At 44.2% G+C, this 18,008-nt stretch overlaps 1 protein-coding gene across 4 annotated transcripts in view; it reads right to left on the bottom strand.

Annotated features, from left to right (window-relative positions):
* PAX2 (paired box 2) overlaps positions 1-18,008 on the bottom strand; it is an 83,022-nt gene that overhangs the window by 28,743 nt on the left and 36,271 nt on the right. The window lies entirely within an intron of this gene.

The following is an 18,008-nucleotide window of genomic DNA, read 5'->3' on the forward strand; positions in this document are numbered from 1 at the left end:
TTACCTTTAGTGAGTTGCCCTGAGTGGTTTCACAGATTTGTGCATGCATGAACATGTATTTGCAATTCTGTCTGCCTTCAGAGCCCTATGCACGTGTGTCTTCTGCGTGTGCACAGGCCATGCCTTTGTGTGAAGAAGCTGAAATCACAGCTTTCCCGAGTTGCTGTAAGTCTCTTTTCCTTCATTTATTCAGGGGCCCTTCAGATCTTGACAAATCTGTCACTCTAAATTTGCGAGAGATTATGGTGCTCTCTGCCTAGCACGGAGAGAGGTGATATATGATATCTGCTGCCCCTATTGATTGCCTGATCTGGTGGCAGAGGGCTGGCGAAATGAACTTGAAATGAACATCATGCCTCAACTCATTGTGCGTATAATACACTACTTAATCCCACATTTTTGAGCCGCTATGGAATTCAATTGATCAATCATGTCCCTCTGATAGTACTGTTTTAGGGGTTATTGCTGCTCTGCTCACTGACCTTTCTATTTATTTATTTATTTATGTCAGCGTGTGTGTGTGTGTGCATGTGCACACATAAGTGTGTATGTGTATTTGGGAAACTCAGGAACAGCTGATAAGAGAGGATCCGTATAGTCTATGGGAAATGAAAGAAAAGGATGAACGAAAGAGAAGGGGAAATAACGGGGTTAAATAAGAAATGASAATGATCAAAGCAAGCAAATGAATAGAAAGGGATGAAAAAAATGTAAGGAAAAAGACAATGCTTTAGTTGAGGTGGAAATTCCTGGAGGGGCGAGGGAAGAAGGTGGGGGGGGGGTGGAACACTCTGCCCTGACCTAAGCTATAAAATCTGCAAAAGCAAAGAAACTTTTTTACATAGGCCTGTAGGGTACCTTCAAGTGGATCTAAACAACTTGCAGAAATATTTGGCTTAATAATGGTGGGGCACACAAATCCCAACCTTCACAGAGCAATGTCTATATAGATTTTACTTGTGAAGTAGAGAAGGTTTCACAGAGGTGATCCTGAAAGACAGATTTGTATGTCTTGTGTTGCTAATATTGAGACATTMACAGTCATAAATCTTGTAATTTTCTTCAAAACTGAATGATTGTGAATCCACTATGGTTTTTTTCTGGTGTCAAAACCTACAGAGGATGTGTTTTCATTTTATCCCTAGTGCTGCAAGGGCCAGACASTTATATCTGGTTTTAGATCAAAGATGCAATTCTCATCTAAGTATATGACTCTGTGAGCTGGACTGTCAGGAGAAGGCTCAAATGGTGTAATACACAAAGTATGACAGCTGACAGCCATGTGGATATGAGCAAAGGTGGCAGAAAGACCAGAGAGGACTTCGGAGAAGAGACAGGGTCCATCAAAGGCCTGTRGGTATTAGTGAAGTGAGGCCTTATGGAGAAGTTTTGAGTTGGGAAAGACTAGCAGATCCCATGAGGAATGGCACTGTGGTGGGCAACAGTCACTTCAATTGATAAAAAACAGTGCTTGGAGTAAAAGCTTAAGGAATAGGGATTTGCCAAGAAAGCAGATATTGGAAGGGATGCTGTTGGAAGGGGTAAAGCAAGGCTTCATTTGCAGGATGAGTCTGGCGACCTAAATAACTGTGGTAACTGTACCAAAAGGAAGCACCATCAACTTTTCCAGTTTCCTTTTTAGTGGCAGGGGAAACCTCTCTTTTAAGTTATAAGGATCTTAACAAATAGCTTGAGAGGCAAACCATGGCTTCAATCACTGCGTCCTTCACAGAAGAGCACATTACTGTCAGTGTGATCAGGCCTTGCACATGTGACAGGAAATATCTCTCCTCCYGAGGGGCAGCTAAAGGAGTACACACAGTGAATGTCCAGCATAAACCCTTGACACAAGACAMAGAAATGCTCCTATACAGAAGTATCCTGACAGATAACAAGTAAGTGCTGTGCCAGAGAACACCARAACAACCTTAACCACATCTGATGCAAGGAATACGCCCATTAAATAATTCCAAAATAAAGAGATGTTCCCAGGTCTGGAAGCCACAAAGACACCCTAATGCACAAGTAGCACAAAGCAGTTATTTTCCTGGCTACAGGTGCCCGGCAGAACTCTTGTTCCRGGTGGGATGGGACCATCTCAACAAATAAGTCAGAAGTATTGCTGACTTAGGGATACTTTTGTGGCACAGAAACATGTAGGAAGGTCATGACAAGCTGTGCAGCTGCTACACAAACATGGAGACATGCTGTCTTTTGGGGCAGGGGCTGTTACCATCCCCATGACATGTCTGCCTCCAGCGTCATGGGGCCCCGATCTCAGCTGAGGCCTCACAGCTCTACCAATAAAAATCACAGTCATAATAGACGCGAATGTGACTGGCATGAGAAGTGCCAGGCAGGTGACACAGCAGAACCCATCTAATTGTCAAAGGCTCYGAGGGAAGCACAAGTGTCTGCTGCAGTGGTGCTGAGCTGGCTGCTGCAATGCTGTCCTTCTGCGCCAGCCAGGCAGCCCTGTGCTCTCCTGCAGCATGCTGCACCATCTCTGCCAGGCTGAGTAACTCAGAGCAGCCCTCTCCCACTCTCTGGGTATTCATGGCTACATGTGCTGTCCTTTCCCAAGTCACACTTTAGCATCTTTCCTTTTTTCCGATTTCCCTTCTCTTTTTTCCCCCTCTGATGTGTTCCCGTGTCCCCATGCAGCCTGGGCCTGTCAGGCAGCTTTCCTGGCCGTCCCGGGGGGCCTTTCCCCACACTGCCAGTTGTTGCAGTTTCAAACTCAATTGTTCTCCTCGGTACTGAGGCAAATGGAGTCATTAATTACCTTCTATCGGCTGGGCCGAGTTCAGAACGCGATCGATAGCCAGTGCTTGTCATTCATGGCAGCCAGCCCTGCACAGACCCTCATGCTGCAGTCAGAGCGGGCCCACGAAGGAGCCCAGCGCTGCAAACCACGGTGTCAGGATCCCACTGGGAATAGCAGACCTTCTGCATCTGTGGTTGAACTGACCCCCAGCCAAAAGAGAGATCAAGGACAAAGACCTTGTCCCGAGGTAGTGGATCATGCATTTTCAGATTGCCAGGWGTGTCTGGTACTGCTGTGGTCTACACAAGCTGATCCGTGTAGCTATCACAATGTTTCTAGAGATGCTGTTTGCATCCTCAGTAATTAATAAAGTAATACTGTACTMCCCCCAGTAAGGACAAGTGCAAGGACTGGCAACCTTAATCTGGTGATCTTTTCACCTGTGTAGCTTCCTTGCCCTACTCAGTAGGTAGGAAAAGGAAGCCTGTAGATTTTCCTTGGAAAAGGAAGGTTGTAGATTTTGGTGTACATTTTSTTCCAGGAGAATTTTTGCATTCTTTTAGGTAGTGTGAAAGAAGATGTCATCTCTAGTGGGTCAGTTCTGTGTTTCAGCATGTATCAGCATATAGTAGTGTTGCAAGAATTTTGAGGGCTTTGATTGTGATAACTGAGCTGGTGGGGAGAAAGATGACCCTCAAATTTAGACGGGAAGGGGCCTAAATGAGTGCAGAATAGAGATGATGGAGCATGGAAGGGGCTGGCAGGGTTCAGTTATGCACACAGAAGGAATGTTATCAGGGATCTACGCTGTGATGGTGAAAGAAGTTACAGTACAATTTCAGGTTATGTACAGTCTCCTGCAGAAATGGGGATAATGGAAGATGAATACTGGAGGATTATCACCTCAAGGAAGTGCATCAGCCTTCCTTGAACTCCACAGTTTTTCAGATTCCTGTGTCCATTTAGGTGTGCCAACAACAAAGACGAGATACTGTGTATTTCTTACATGCTCAGGCTTAGAGCAGAAAGGCACAGAAACAAATGGATTTTACATTTTGAAATGAGGGTATAACTCAGCTGAGGAACTGGTGAATAGAAAGGCTGCTTGTGCAGGGAAGTGAGTGTGCCTGACTGAGGAAGAGTGTGATGTGTGCTGGTGCCTCACAGCAGTGCTTTTAACACAGGGATTGTCTATGACTGAGTACTCTAGATGGAGCAGGGATGGGCTGTGCAGCTTTAATACAGGGCTTATGTGAGCATAAATGGCAGTGCTCAATGAGAATGTAAATGTAATGAATTGTGTGTGCAAGTGTGTAATGAAGTGTGTGCTYAGATCTGTCCTGAATTACCATGGGAGCATGCAAAATGCATTTAAGGAAGTGAGTGTGTATATGCACATGAAAATCATATATATTTACTACTGTATGTTAAGTGTATGATTGCAAATTTGGACAAGAGCATCTGGGAAACTAAGTCTGTATTGGATAGTAATAATCAGCACATCCAGCCTTACTGAAAATGCCAGCAAAAGTCTTAGGTAGTAGTTTTCTAGATCCAGTATCTCTTACTGGTGTTATTAGGCTTGACTGTTAGACATAAATGCAGCTGCCTCCAGGACCCAGTACACTGGCTTTGTTTATGTTGACAGAGTAGCAATCAGCACTCTCACACACTAAGCCAGATCCTCTGGTCAGTGTAAATCTGTAAGGCCCCTGCATTCTGTGATTATACTGATTTACACATCCTAAAAGTTATCTGAAGGGTTATCCTGATTTATGCTGTTGTGGTGTCCACAACGTTGCCTTTAGTGCAGTGTCCTCAGGACAGCTGCTGCTGCAGGGAAGCAGTGCTTCAGAAGCTGTGCTTTCCCTCTGCCAGAGAAGATGATGTTCTTAGCTTCACTGGATGACTTAGCTCTCTTCTCTCATCTTCCTAAGTGTGTTTGTTGGGGAGCTACTTCTTGGCAGGATCCCCCTTGGTAAGCATATTAAAAAAGGGTGGCTTTTGTTAGCTCCAAAGGACAGAAGCAACACAAAAAATTACATTGCATGCAGCCCTAACTATGCTTGTTTAGAGAAACTGCTTGCATTTATGAAGTCTTTGGTGCGGAAAGCAGGATTGCAAATGACTGCATCAGAGCGACAGTAAAGGCCATTAATTTCCTGTTATGTTTTCCTGTGTTGGGGGCTTTATTAATTTAATTTTACACTGTCGAACAACAGCGAGCGCTGACACCGCCACACTTGGAGGGTTTTTTTTTCTCAAGCAGTGCTTTGCCTGACATGCAAATCAACACTGCTTWCAGGACTGCTAGAGACAAGGCAGGGAGCACAGACCTGGACTGTCACCATCGAGTTCCATTTCCTGGTTTCTGGAAATCCCTGAGTTTCCAGTGGAAAGCACTGAGAGGACGCCAGCATAAGGGCTCAACAGATCTGGGTCAGACCATGGACACCTCTAATGCACAGTCTAGAAAATATGAATTCCTCTTTAGCCTGCTAGGTTCCATCGGCTTGATCCCCTATTAATATGCTTCCTAATACCTCTTTTTCTTCTGTTCCCCTTGCTCTAGACTTTCCCTTCCTTTCATTCCATCTTATTTTCCCCTCATACACACTTTTATGTCAACCTCACCAGTCAAAGGAGTCTGTATCTGCCCCTGAGCCAGATACTAGTGAATCATGTTACTGGAAGCTCTTCTGAGTCAGCACTAAACCAGTATTCAAGCAGAGTGTTTTTAGAGCTGCCATTTTTGACGTGCCATAAAACAAAGGCTCCAATCACTCAGAGTCATTAAAATTCCCATGGCATTTTTTGCAAGAGTGCAGACATTAACCTGGCTGTCCTGAACAAAATCCAGCCTGAGTGATTACCCACAGCATATCTTAATTCTCCTGTGGTTTCATYTGGACATGGCACAGCAAAATTTCACAGTTGATGCTCTGTATTGTTCAACATCTGCCATGGTCCACCTGAGAGTCAGCCACATTTCAGTAATAAATGAGATCTTACAAATAGGAAGGTTAATAAACAACATATGATACAGGATGCATAATTGTGAAATGCCATGCAATAAAAGAGGTACACGCTTGCAATAGGCTATCTGCTTGAAATTTCACCATCCAAACTATTTTTTTTTTTGAATGCTCATTCCTATAATAACTGTAAATCACCAGTAGAGTAATTTGTCATCTTTCTGCATGAGGTCATGTAAAGCCATTATTGGTGTGTGAAGAAACCTATACTCATGTGAGCTCTGTAAAATGTATATTGCAGATATGTTCCAAATTATAAGAGGTAKTCTCCAAATAAAAGAGGGCCCCAGTCATGGGCAGCAATCAGTCTCACAAACAAGTGAGATCTGTGCARAGAAGAGCCATAAGTATGTTCGAAGATTAGCTAGTGGAGTGTTGCTTTTAATTTGCTGGGATTTAGTAAAGTTGTTCCAAAAGCTAAAGCAGTTCTTGGAAAGTCAATTCTTCTATTCAAGGCCTACCTCTTCACAGACTAGACGAAAAAAGCCAAAGCAAGAAAACAACAGGTCCTTTGGGAAGCCAGGCATGGAAGTATACCTGTCCTTTATAACAGCCTTTTCTAGAGCATTTAAGAGACGAGTAGAAGGCACTCAAGATTTGATGGACATTTAATACACAATAACCACCTCATTAAGGTTTAATCAGATGTCTACAATGCAGATTCCCTAGCTTAAAGACAGAATAGCTCCTCTGAGCTGCCAAAAAAGGCAGGGTCAATGAGAGAAAGAAATCCTGACCTGATGTACATCTGAATGGAAACAGTGATACCCATGACCTAGCTCCTGTTCTGGCACTGTGCTCCTGTGTGTTTTCTTGTAGCTGTTGACCTCTGTGGGAAGAGGACTTTGTACCTTGAACCTGTTGGGATGTAAGCACTAGGATGCTTGGATGAATGAAAGAAAAGTGAAAGGAAAATGTGCATCTAGGTATTATTTTTAGGCCCCTTAACAAAACTCTGACATTTTTCAAAGGCCTTAAGATGGGCATGAATTGCATTTAACATCTGTTCAAAGCATCCTTTATTTAATCCGATTGATGCTTGGAAAAAGCACCTTCGAAGAGTTATGGATGGAGACAGGCAGAAGACAGACATGTCTGGTGTGTGATAGAGACAAATATGTATCTGTAACTGCTTCTTTCAGGCTGTCTGCTGTTAACAGAGTTGTCCTCCATATGCAATGTCCTAGAGCTTAGCATAGCCTCKGCAGGCCAACACAAAATGCTGGTTTTTTTCATGTCTTGCTTGGCAGATAGAGATAGCTGGGGTAAAAGCCTCCTAAAAACATATTAAAATATTCACAAACTGCATTTTTTTTAATGCAAGGTCTGGCTACAAAATTAAACCACTTATTTTTCTCTTTTTTTCTCCCCTCCAAAAAGTTGTCACCCTGTCCTTCATCTATCCAGCCAAGATTCTCACGGGCTAATCACTTGGTGAGATCTTGCTGTTCCCCCTGGGATCCAGTGAAASAAGGCTAGAGGATCTGATACTATCACTTATGAAGTAAAGAGCTGCTTTCCTTCCAAATAGCAGCAGCTCCCATTTTGGGAGGAGGGGCTTCTGTGACCCTGACTGAGAACAAGGTGCTCAGTGTTTTCTTTTAGCACAAAAAGACACTCCTCTATAGTAATGATTTACATCTATGAACAGCAAGCGATGCTTAACATTACTCTGATGTAGACTTGGGAGTGCAGAGATAGCCAAATTAGGAGCTAATTGGTGCACTGGGGATTGACTGTTGGGCCCCCTTGGCTTCTAGATGTGATCATGAAGAGAAAGAGAGAAAGAAAGGGAGAGAGCGGGAGCCATCCTCCAGCCAACGCCTCTCTAAAGGTTGGGATTCCTGAGGCCGCTGCTGTCTAGTTCTGTCAAGGTCAGCAGGTTCAGGTTCACTGAACGGTCAGGATGGTTTGAATTACTGGCACTGCCTGCCGATTCCTCCGCYGATCGTGATCCGTCTTCCAGTGCCAGCTGTGGGATGATGCTCCCCAGCCATGTGCTGTGCACCGTGTGGGGCACAGGGAATATCAGAGAGGCAGATGCTCTTGTTAAAAGGATAAGTTTTAAGGAAGATATAAGGAGCCAAGGCAATGCTGAAGAAAGGCACATATTCCAACCATTGAGCATGTGGAAACCAGGTTTCTAGAAACAGCAGTTCTGATCCATTTTTCTTTTATCTGGATAACTGCCCCCTGCCTATTCATTTCATGAAAGTTAGGAGAATAGATTGAACATGGCATATCAAACACTCCTGGGGCGGAAAACCTGTTATTGAAGATTTCTGTCTAGTTCTATATAGGTAGAATACTTAGTGAGTAAAAGCTTGCACATTAGTATGTGCAAGTCTTTATGTAAACAACACTGCTTTGGACATTTTCTCCCCAAACACACGTAGCTGTGTGACCAGGCTAAAAGACAGAGGTAGCCGGYGTGTTCCTACAAGGCTGCCTGCAGAGAGCACCAGAAGGCGCTCAGAAAGCTGACTGCCAGCGTGCCCTGCAGCAGGCAGGCTTGGAGCCACGGAAGAGACCTCACCAGAGCAGGTGGGGGGAAGCCGTGTCTGCAGGGGTGTGAGTTTGCATAGTCAGGCTGCCAGTGTCACAGATGTGTGCCTGGGGTGGCACCAGCATGTGGCTGAGTGCCCAGATGTGTGTGCATGCATCTATACTGTACATGTGCTGCCAAGCAGCCACAGCAGCAGTGATAGCAGAAGTAAGCATGTGAGAAAGACTGGCAGGTAAGAGCAACAAGAGGGAATCAGAAGACAACARGGCTGTGTGAAAGTAGTGTCCAGTATTTGTCTTAGACAAGAACATCTCCACAGGCGTCATTTACTTGCTTTCAATGGAGTTGCACTACAGAGAAATCTGGCCCTCTCAATCTGTGAACTAAAATGCTTGCTCTTGCTTCTTATTCTGAGCTCTGTGTAGGTTGAGTCAGTCAGCTCCTGGGTGCAGTCAGCTACATGTGCTATAGTTATGGACACGTAGCTTTTTTACTCACGCCTCTATCTGCTTGCCTTTTTCCACCTGTTGAAAACTGTGTAGGGTTGAGAATGCGAGGGACTGCCCATACCTGGTGCCCATACACAAAGCCTCTTGCACAGCATGCTCAGTGCTCTCCAAGACATGAAAGAGATCAGGGTTGATGTCAMGCTATGTCCTCCATACAAGGGAACCCCCCATCTCTTCTAAGCTTAGCACAGGTATTCTAACAAATTCTCTGTGTGGCCTGAACTAGGAAGTAGATTGTTCCTACTGTCACCTCCGCTCAACTCCTCTCCCGGTTCCCTCTTCCAATGCAGAGCGAGGGGCTACGGCAAGAAGGGCCAGAAACAGTGCCCAGTATCATGCTGGTTTACATTAATGAGATACACACAGTGTAATCCAGCAATGGAATCAGCTCTACAAAAGGAGGTAATAGCAGGCTGCCATGAACAGAGCAGCTCAGGTAATTGGTTTATCTATCTAGAAGCTGTAGTAGCAATCTCTGCACAGACAGAGTAGCAGTAAAGTCTCTTCCTTAAGGCTATTTCCTTTGTCTTTTCAATTGCTTGCACATCCATGTGAGATAGAGAGAGAGAGAGGAAGAGAGAAAGAGCTAGAGAGAGAGAGAGAGGGAGAAATGTTAATTTGTGAATTAATGGCTTTTCTCTGCGGAATTGTAAATTCAAATGTCACCTCACAGGGTGACACTACGCTGGGCTGCTGAGGAAGCAATGATAAGATCCCCCCCATCCCCATGCCGACATATACCCATGCCCCTCCCCTCCCTGAAAGATAGCTATGAAGTGGAACATGCTACTTTTAATTTGCAGTAACACTACAGCAGAGGGATGCAAGAATGACTGCTTTCCGACCCTCCCTTCCACAACAAGCCAGGCCACATCTTTCCCTTTCTACCTCTACCTCTTTCCACCCCCTCTTCAACCCCTCCCATTTTAAACTGTGTCCAAGACAACACATTATCTCAACTCCCCCCACCCTGAACTAATCAAAGGATGAGCTAAGGGAGGGCTCTTTAGAATGGATGCCTCTGCAACCCTCTCCTCTCCTGCAATAATCAGGTGAATTAATGACCCTGAAGTTAAAGTGAGCGCTGATGCTCAGGCGTTGTGCAGTGTAGGGGAGAAAGCCTTCATTGTTTTCGAGCAGGAGGCGGGCAGCAGCAAGGGAGATTCATGGATGGAGATTGAATATGCAATTTTCTTTCACCTTGCCAAGAGCTGCCCCTGGGCTATGCCTGGCCTAAATTTTTTTTTCCTCTTGCCATCTCTGCCTTATCCGGCCCTCCCACCTCCCTTCCATTCTTTCCAGAAAATTACCTTCAAAATTGATTTCCACTTTTACAAACAAATATAATGGGAACATGAGGGGGAAAAAAAATCTTGGGCTGTGATGAATTAGGGCTGTCAGGTGCCTCCAAGTCTCCTTTGTTTTTGTTTTACTGCCCGATAGGTTCTTTGTTTTTCCAGCWACTGGGAATAATGCCCCTGCCCACACAAGTCCCTATGGTCCATGGCTACCTTCACAGGATATGGCCACCACCTGATGTCATCACTGTCTTATCTCTGCTTTCCATCACTGTGAGCAAACAGCCACTGCTAAAACACTGTCCCAGCCCTTCACACAAGATGCAGCTGATCCCGTGGAGACACTGCATGTCCCACACTGCTGGTGACATGGGTCCTATAGTCCAGGTACATGTCTGTTGATTTGCTTCTGATCTTCTTCATTCTGCTCCTCTTATTCTCCCTTGCCTTATTCAGCTGATTCAGCKGATGGACCCCAGCTCTCCCTGTTCTGACAGATCAGCCTGGGTCATTGGCATGTCACCTTGACCCATATTTTGTGTCAGTGACATGTCACCTTGATTCCATGGTAGTATTGCCCTTATGTCCATTGCCATGACACTTGACTCTGAAATAGTGTCATTTCTCACTGTCATGGCATCCTCATCCACTGTTATACCAACAACTAACAACCCTCTAAAAYACCATTTGCCTGCACACTGCCAGCTATTTCCGATTCCTTTTGCAGCTGATTCTGTCATTCACTGTGCATTAACCTGGGATCCTCATGAATTCAGGCACCATGCTCCCTCTTGACTCCTGTCCACTTTACATTCATGAAAAAATGTAAGTCACCTCCCAGATTGCAGATATACCCAATGTAAAACTCATCTAAAGTAAACAAGGAGAGCCAGAGAGACAGGCATCTAGCAAAGCTGGGGAGCAGCCTTTGCACAGGTAGACTCATGGAGGAGGCAGAGCACTGGGAAGAGTTGTAGCTGCCTRACTCCTGTTGACACCTTAGCTACAACAACCCCTCCCAAGAGTGAGTCAAAAAGTGGGAGAAGATCTAACCACAAACTAAATGCCTGTAATAAACAGTCAGGCAAGCACACACTCATAGTACTCACAAATAAATGTAAAGAAAAGCACTCTGCATAAGCAGCACCCACAAAACATAGCCAGTAGTATTAAAGACACAAGAATGCAAGCTGGGACRCACAGAAATACTAATGCAGGTGCATGTCAATTAAATGTAATTTCTGAATAAACAAATAACTTACAAAAGTATATGTGCACTAACTAAATGAAAACCTGTAACTCAAAGTAATCTCTTAAATTAACATATACAGAATCAAATAATGTAAACAAATGCAAAGTATTTACATAAACAAACAGCCTTTATACAGGCAAGAACAACCAGTATGTATATATAAAAAGCATACACACAAATATATAACCTCAATGCAAACRCACATCTGTACAAACTGTATACAGAAGTGCACAGCCCTAACAGGCTGCATATTCATATCCAGCATCCACAAAGATACAGTGATACTCCAAGTATGTAAAAACACATACATTCAGAATATACATACAAATATAAAACATTCACATATATGCTCAAAATGTGAATACAAATACCTGYCATTCATAGGAATACATAGCACTAATACTGAGTCATACATGCCCAGACATCCATATGATCCACGGTATGCACTCTTCTACTAGGCAATATTATACAGCTTAAYGTACATATTTTCCAGGTCTCCATAGTCATGCACAAAAATACGGGTCCAGCCTGTCACTCACCCCAGTACCTAAGCACAGATAAGTAGAAACCAGCGATCCTAACACAGAAATACAAAAACAAACAGGCGTGCATTCCTAGAGGCACAAATACACAGAGATGCACACAAATACAACTGAAGCCAGACCAGTTTGTCTTCAGAAAATACTAACCCCTGCCAAACTAAGAAGCACTATAAGCTTTAGAAGCAGGGCATTCTGTCCAAACTGCTTTCTGTGATGTAAGCTGTTAACTCTCCCTTACCCGACTTCCTCCTCAGCAATGTGTACTCCCCAAACTCCCAGGGTGTGTGCAGACATGCTCACACGAACACACATATCCTGTATCTCCTGCTTACAGACTGACCTCCAGATTCCTAATGCAGCAGCCCACTTTTCTGACAGTCCTGTGCTGCTTATTCATTGTGCTCTGCTTTATCCAGTTTCTCCCTCCGCTCTTTGCTCATACATACTCTTCCTTTTCTGGCATCCTCCTGCAGTTTATTTAGAGGTGCAGGATGAGTAGCAGATGCCTTTCTTACATCCTTCCAGGAGACTCACTAGCCAAGRACCTTCAGGAGGGAGAAGTGGGTGGCTACTGAGAATAAACTCCCTCTCAGTTTATATTTTCACCTAGAATGTCAGRTAGTGTTACCTAGACTTGTGTGTGTAAACACAGTGAGCCTGGTCCCCTGTGACCATTCCTGTTTGCAGAGATGCACCATTGCTGYAAGCTGCCAGCCCCTGGAAACTCAGCCGCTCTGCATGAAACAGCACAGTCCCAGAGAAAGTAGGAGTAAGACACTGAGAGTGTGAAAGACTCCAAAATCTCCTCATTCCATCTGCACAGCCRTATACAGCTGTGTGCACACCCCACAACTGTGTGCGATGGTTGGAACATGGGGTTAGCACCTGAGGCAATACAACTGCGTGTGTCTCCAATGTCATTAAGACTACTGCTGACCTGCAATAAAGCAGTCATATAGAATAACACAAACAGGTCAGCTGTGGAGACAAAAAATCACACTGTGAAACAATGCAGCCATACCACAGACAGTAGTGCTGTTGTGTCAACTACAGGAGTCCCAACACACCCTGTTGCCTTCAACAATTAGGGTTTTGGGAGAACAGAAGTTCACCGAATGTGCTCAGACATGAACATGCATCAGGCCATGACACAGTCAAGTGGAATGACTCACTCATACTCTGCAAAAGTATATAGGCAGCATAGAAAAATGAATGAGTGCATTTCCCTACAGGACAGTCACGGGCAAGACCTCTGCTCTAATACAGCATAAGCCAAGTCTCGTCATAATGCAGATGACAGCATGAGCACACTGTGTGTCCTGAAACAGCCCCAGTGTGCTATGGAACACTGATATGATACCTCATGAAAACCATTCTGAACATGCTGAACCATTCATACCATTCTGAATATGCTGCAGTGACATAGCTAAATTGGCTTCATTGTCATGGCCAGGTACAGTCTGTTTTCAACTAACACATTGCATCAGCTGCAGTAACAACTCTATGAATTGCAGTGACAGCACAGTAGAAACTGTACCAGTGTACCAACAATTACCATGTTGAAACAACTTTAGTGCCATGCAGTGAGGCAAACATACCACATGAAACAATTCACAGCTGCTTCTGTGAAGAGTGTAATGGCCTTGAGTGTAATGGGGCAGCAGAGCAAGTAGTGATACAGTTAATCTCATCATTAGTGTCACAAACACACAACCTATAGTGATAGTTACGACAGGATCACCACAACCACACTGCCTGCAAGCACATACCAGTGCCACTAACAAAGACACGGTCATCTGAAATGTCATAGCTAAATCTCCCAAATTATATTATCACTGCCACTCTGAACAACACAAATGGGATCATACTTGCAGTGGTATACTCAACTGCTGTGTATCTTCTCAAAAACTTAGACACATTACACACCTCTCCACTTCTGTGCTACTTTACACTTGAAGAAAATTTTGAGCTCAGTTCTTTAAAACAGTCTCTGTCCTAGGGAAGTATTTTAAAAAACAACTTTTGGTACTGGGACTATCACAGATGTCCCTGCTTCACACTCCACTGGAAGGAGGCGTTTGTAATTTCCCGATAGGAAAATGAGATCATATCAAGACAGGAAAAGTCCCAAGCTGAAAACTATCAAAACCCTGCTCTGCACTCACGGTCCTCTCATTTGGAGTGGGAAAAATTACCTGTAAGGAAAGCACTGCTTTTCAGTAGAGGGTGTTGTGGCAGTAACAGTCAGAAAATTATGTGAGCAACACCAAAGAGAAGGGCAGTGATACTGCCTATCCTATAGCTGCAGGACTACCAGTGCAGATGGTCCTCCAGAGAGCGGGCAGCATGCTGTTCAGCATAGCTTAATCCCATTTTAAGAGTATGGTGAAACATCTGCACASTTACAGCTAACGCTTTTGGGGAAATACCACCACACTTGCAGAAATGCTGGTGACTCTTCACTGCCCCCCCRCACTCCTGCATTACTGGGCATCAATGTAAGTCACTCTAATCATCAAAATGACAGGTGAAGAAAGAGAAGGAGAGACTCTGCCTTCTCGGGTTTGCTCCCCCATCTCTGCTGGGGATTCCTTTGCTGCAAACAGCCCTAGTATTATTGTCATTTACAGTAGCAATCACTCCATCCCCTCCTCTCCCACAAACCTGCTGCTGATATTAGCACTGATCACACTAACAAGCCTTTGGGTTTTATTACTACTGATACTAATAATACTGGACACGTTACGTCTGCTCCCACCAATAACAGGCTGCAGATATGATCCCTGCTAATGCCGATAATGCTGGGGGATATTATCTCTGCCATTGTCGGCACTGCAGATATTATTGCCAGTAATGCTGTCAAATACTACAGATACTGTCAAGGACCAAGATTAATAATGCTGAGAATGTTACAGCACTAACCTCACTGGAAGATGAATCCCAAATGAGAATTTGGGTTTACACAGGCAGTYTGTTTATGGCCTGTTATGGAAAGAAAGGGCCCTGTCTTATAAGAATGGTTTTGTAAAAATCGCCAACRTTTCACCCAGCTGAAGCTGCTGTGGTGTGTTGGCAGCAGTCTGATATATTATTTTTCTGTTATCTGATTATATATCTATATCCATCTATATATATATACACCTGTCTTTCCCTTTCTTTGCATTTCTTTCTTTTTCCTTGAACACTGCTCAAGACTACAATATGTGGAAGACTAAGTTTTTGTTAGTGCCTCTGGGTCACCTCTGYTCTTATTCCTTTTGTTACCGATCAAGAGGTTATGAAACAGCAGAAATATCTGCATATTTTTTCCTCTTTGTCCTTCTTGACATTGTATTGCTGCTTCTTAGTCTGGCAATGATCCTGCTGAGCATGGTTGCCTGGCATCACAAAGTAGTACAACACTCGAATCATGAAGAGCCAGGAATTCCTGTTTTCAGGTGCAGCTTGATATTTTAAGACCTCACTGGTCTTGGGAAAGTCATTACATGCTGCAGGGTCACTTTTGCCTTTGGAAGATGGGTGTAAATGCTGGGGAAGATCAGACGGAAGTTACAGTACTGCTGGCAACGCCCACAGACCACAAGAAATGGCACACACTGTGCAACACAAATGGTGGTGAACTATTTTAGCCAAATTATTTTAAAAATCACAGGAGACCAACTCTGTCTAATCTGTCACAGAAGTCAGAAGTTTTGCAGTCACTGGCTAAAAACTGAAACAAAAGAGAAATGTGGTCTTAACCAGGCAAATCCTGACCATCTTTTTTTGGCATTCAACTGAGGAAGACATACCGAGTTTTGAGGAAAAACTTGTGACCAGACAGTTCCTTGTTGTGACTAGTGGACACTTAGAGCTGCTTCCCAGTTAGCTGCCTCTCAATGCCATAGGTTTCTCAGGCCACCCTTGCAGTGGCAACCAGTATATTTGGTAGGCTGGGATTTCCACTCTTCCCTCTAACTCCCTGTGAGGGACACACCTGGCTGTCAGCGTCCATCTCTGAGCCCACCTCATGGATCTGTCTGGCTCCTTCTGTCCAACTTGGGAGTTCTGCYACATCATCTTGACATATAATTATCTCTCCTCTTCTTAATCATCTGTGCTACTATCTAATGTAGGCACCAGCTGCAGCAAGGAGGACCTGGGGGAGGGGGTGTGCTCAGATAGAAGCTCCCCTGTCTTTCTCCCACCCTGTTCCCCCCAGCCATCACAGAGGTTGCTAACAAGGTTTTCAGAGCTGGTGATTCAGGAACAGCTTGGTACTTCCCCCTCTCTGCTGAACTGCGTTCCTCACAGAGGAATCCTTGCAGCAGAACTGGTCCAACAGAGCGGAAAGAAAGAGTGAGCAGTGCTGCTTCTTATGCCTCCTTTAGGGAAGAACCATTCCCTAAATGCTGGGAAAGTAGATGTGCAAAGCTCACAAGGGCTTTTCAAAGTGAGAATAAACTCTGCAGTTAAGAAAGAAACTGCAATGAAGAGTTCAGAAGCTCTGGGAAGTACTGAGAAAGTGTATGCATCCAGCATGAGCATGAAAGAAATACTTGCATTGGATTTCTTGACAGACTTTTCCTAATCCCCATCTCAACTAGGAGCAGTGAGAATCTTCAGAGCTACAAAGCAGACCACCCAGGAATGAGTGCAGGTCACTGGTTTTGCAAAACTTCCCTTTGGACCCTTCTAATCTTAGCAATCAACCCTGCAAAGGGATAATGTTTTTCAGCATTTCTGAAGACYAGTGTGAGCCCAGATAACTCAACTCATGGTTAGAGATGTTCAGCAGATGCTGGGGGTCCCATGTGAGCTTTCTCAGGGACAGGAGCACAGTGTGTCCCTGCAGCAGATATCTGGGATGGCAGGATTAAGGCTGTTATCKAAGGAAGTTGCGAGCATGTCATATAACTGCTCCCTAAAACTCTGAGTGCTAAAGACAAGCAATATCTGCAGGACTGTCTGGTACTTTTTTGATTCCTAGCAGGATATATGGGCACTTGGCCAACAGCAAGGAGCCGCATAGTGTCACTTGCCTAAATAAACGCTGGGATGAATTAAGGACAGACACAGAGAATAGTTTTTACTGTCAATATATCATTGTGAAGTGTTACAGTCTTAGATGGCTGCTCTGTTGTTTCTGGTTTTAATTGTACTGTTCTAAAGAAAGGTCAAATTCTGAGGCTGGAAGTGACTGTGTGGTTGCATCTGAAATGGGATGATCTTACCAGGTATAGCCTGAATAGTAGCTAGAGCCAGWTTGAAGAGCTTCGTTTCTAATGAGATGTGGTGGCACCATGTTGAGAGCTGGTGATCACCACATTGGACTGGATGAGAACAGGGATTCACAAAATCCCCAAATAACTGCCAGGAGATCTGCACAACCATTAGAGAAGCATGTCGTTCAGTTTGAAATTCTCTATTTCCAATATATGTAATGACGGCAAATGCAGGAAAGGTTTGCAGTACTTGTAGTCTCTTATTTCTGGCTTTTTTTACTTTGAGGCGTCAGCTCAGCTCTTCCATTGCTACACTTTTCTCTTAGCTGGGCCCTACTGCCATCTAGCTGGGAAATGGATCTTCCTCTGGGGCCCGATCCAATTTCCAATGACATCAGCAAAAATCTTCCCATTTGCTTTAACAGAAACTGGATTGGGGCCTTGCCACTAGTTTTACTTCRTATTAAGGAGAAAGGGAGCATGATGACTGCCTTTTATTCTTAGGATTGTTGTGTTTATTTGGATCAAAAACTTACACATGTGAACCAATGCTGAGAAAATTACTGGCAAAACCCCAAAATGCAGCATCTGTCTCAGGAGAGCTTTCTCTTCTCACGACGTATCACAGAGAGCTCTCCTGTTCTCTGGCACTGCACAGTCTTGGGATTACAGCACACACAGCACACTGAGCCACCTGTCCTAAGAGGTTCTTCCACGCAACAAGAAACATACCAAAGTCAGGGCTGAACCCAACAAACTGATCAGCCAGTATATTTAGAAACATTCACCTCCCAGCCCTCAATTTTAGAACAAATCAAATTAAAAGAGCCAGATTTAAGGAAAAGTGTTTAAAAGCCGCCATAAGAGCACCAAGACCTTACCCACCATTCCTGAC

This window comes from Malurus melanocephalus, unplaced genomic scaffold, assembly GCF_030028575.1.
Source record: "Malurus melanocephalus ecotype Western Australia unplaced genomic scaffold, MMel_1.1 scaffold_240, whole genome shotgun sequence".
NCBI classification, from domain to species: domain Eukaryota; kingdom Metazoa; phylum Chordata; class Aves; order Passeriformes; family Maluridae; genus Malurus; species Malurus melanocephalus.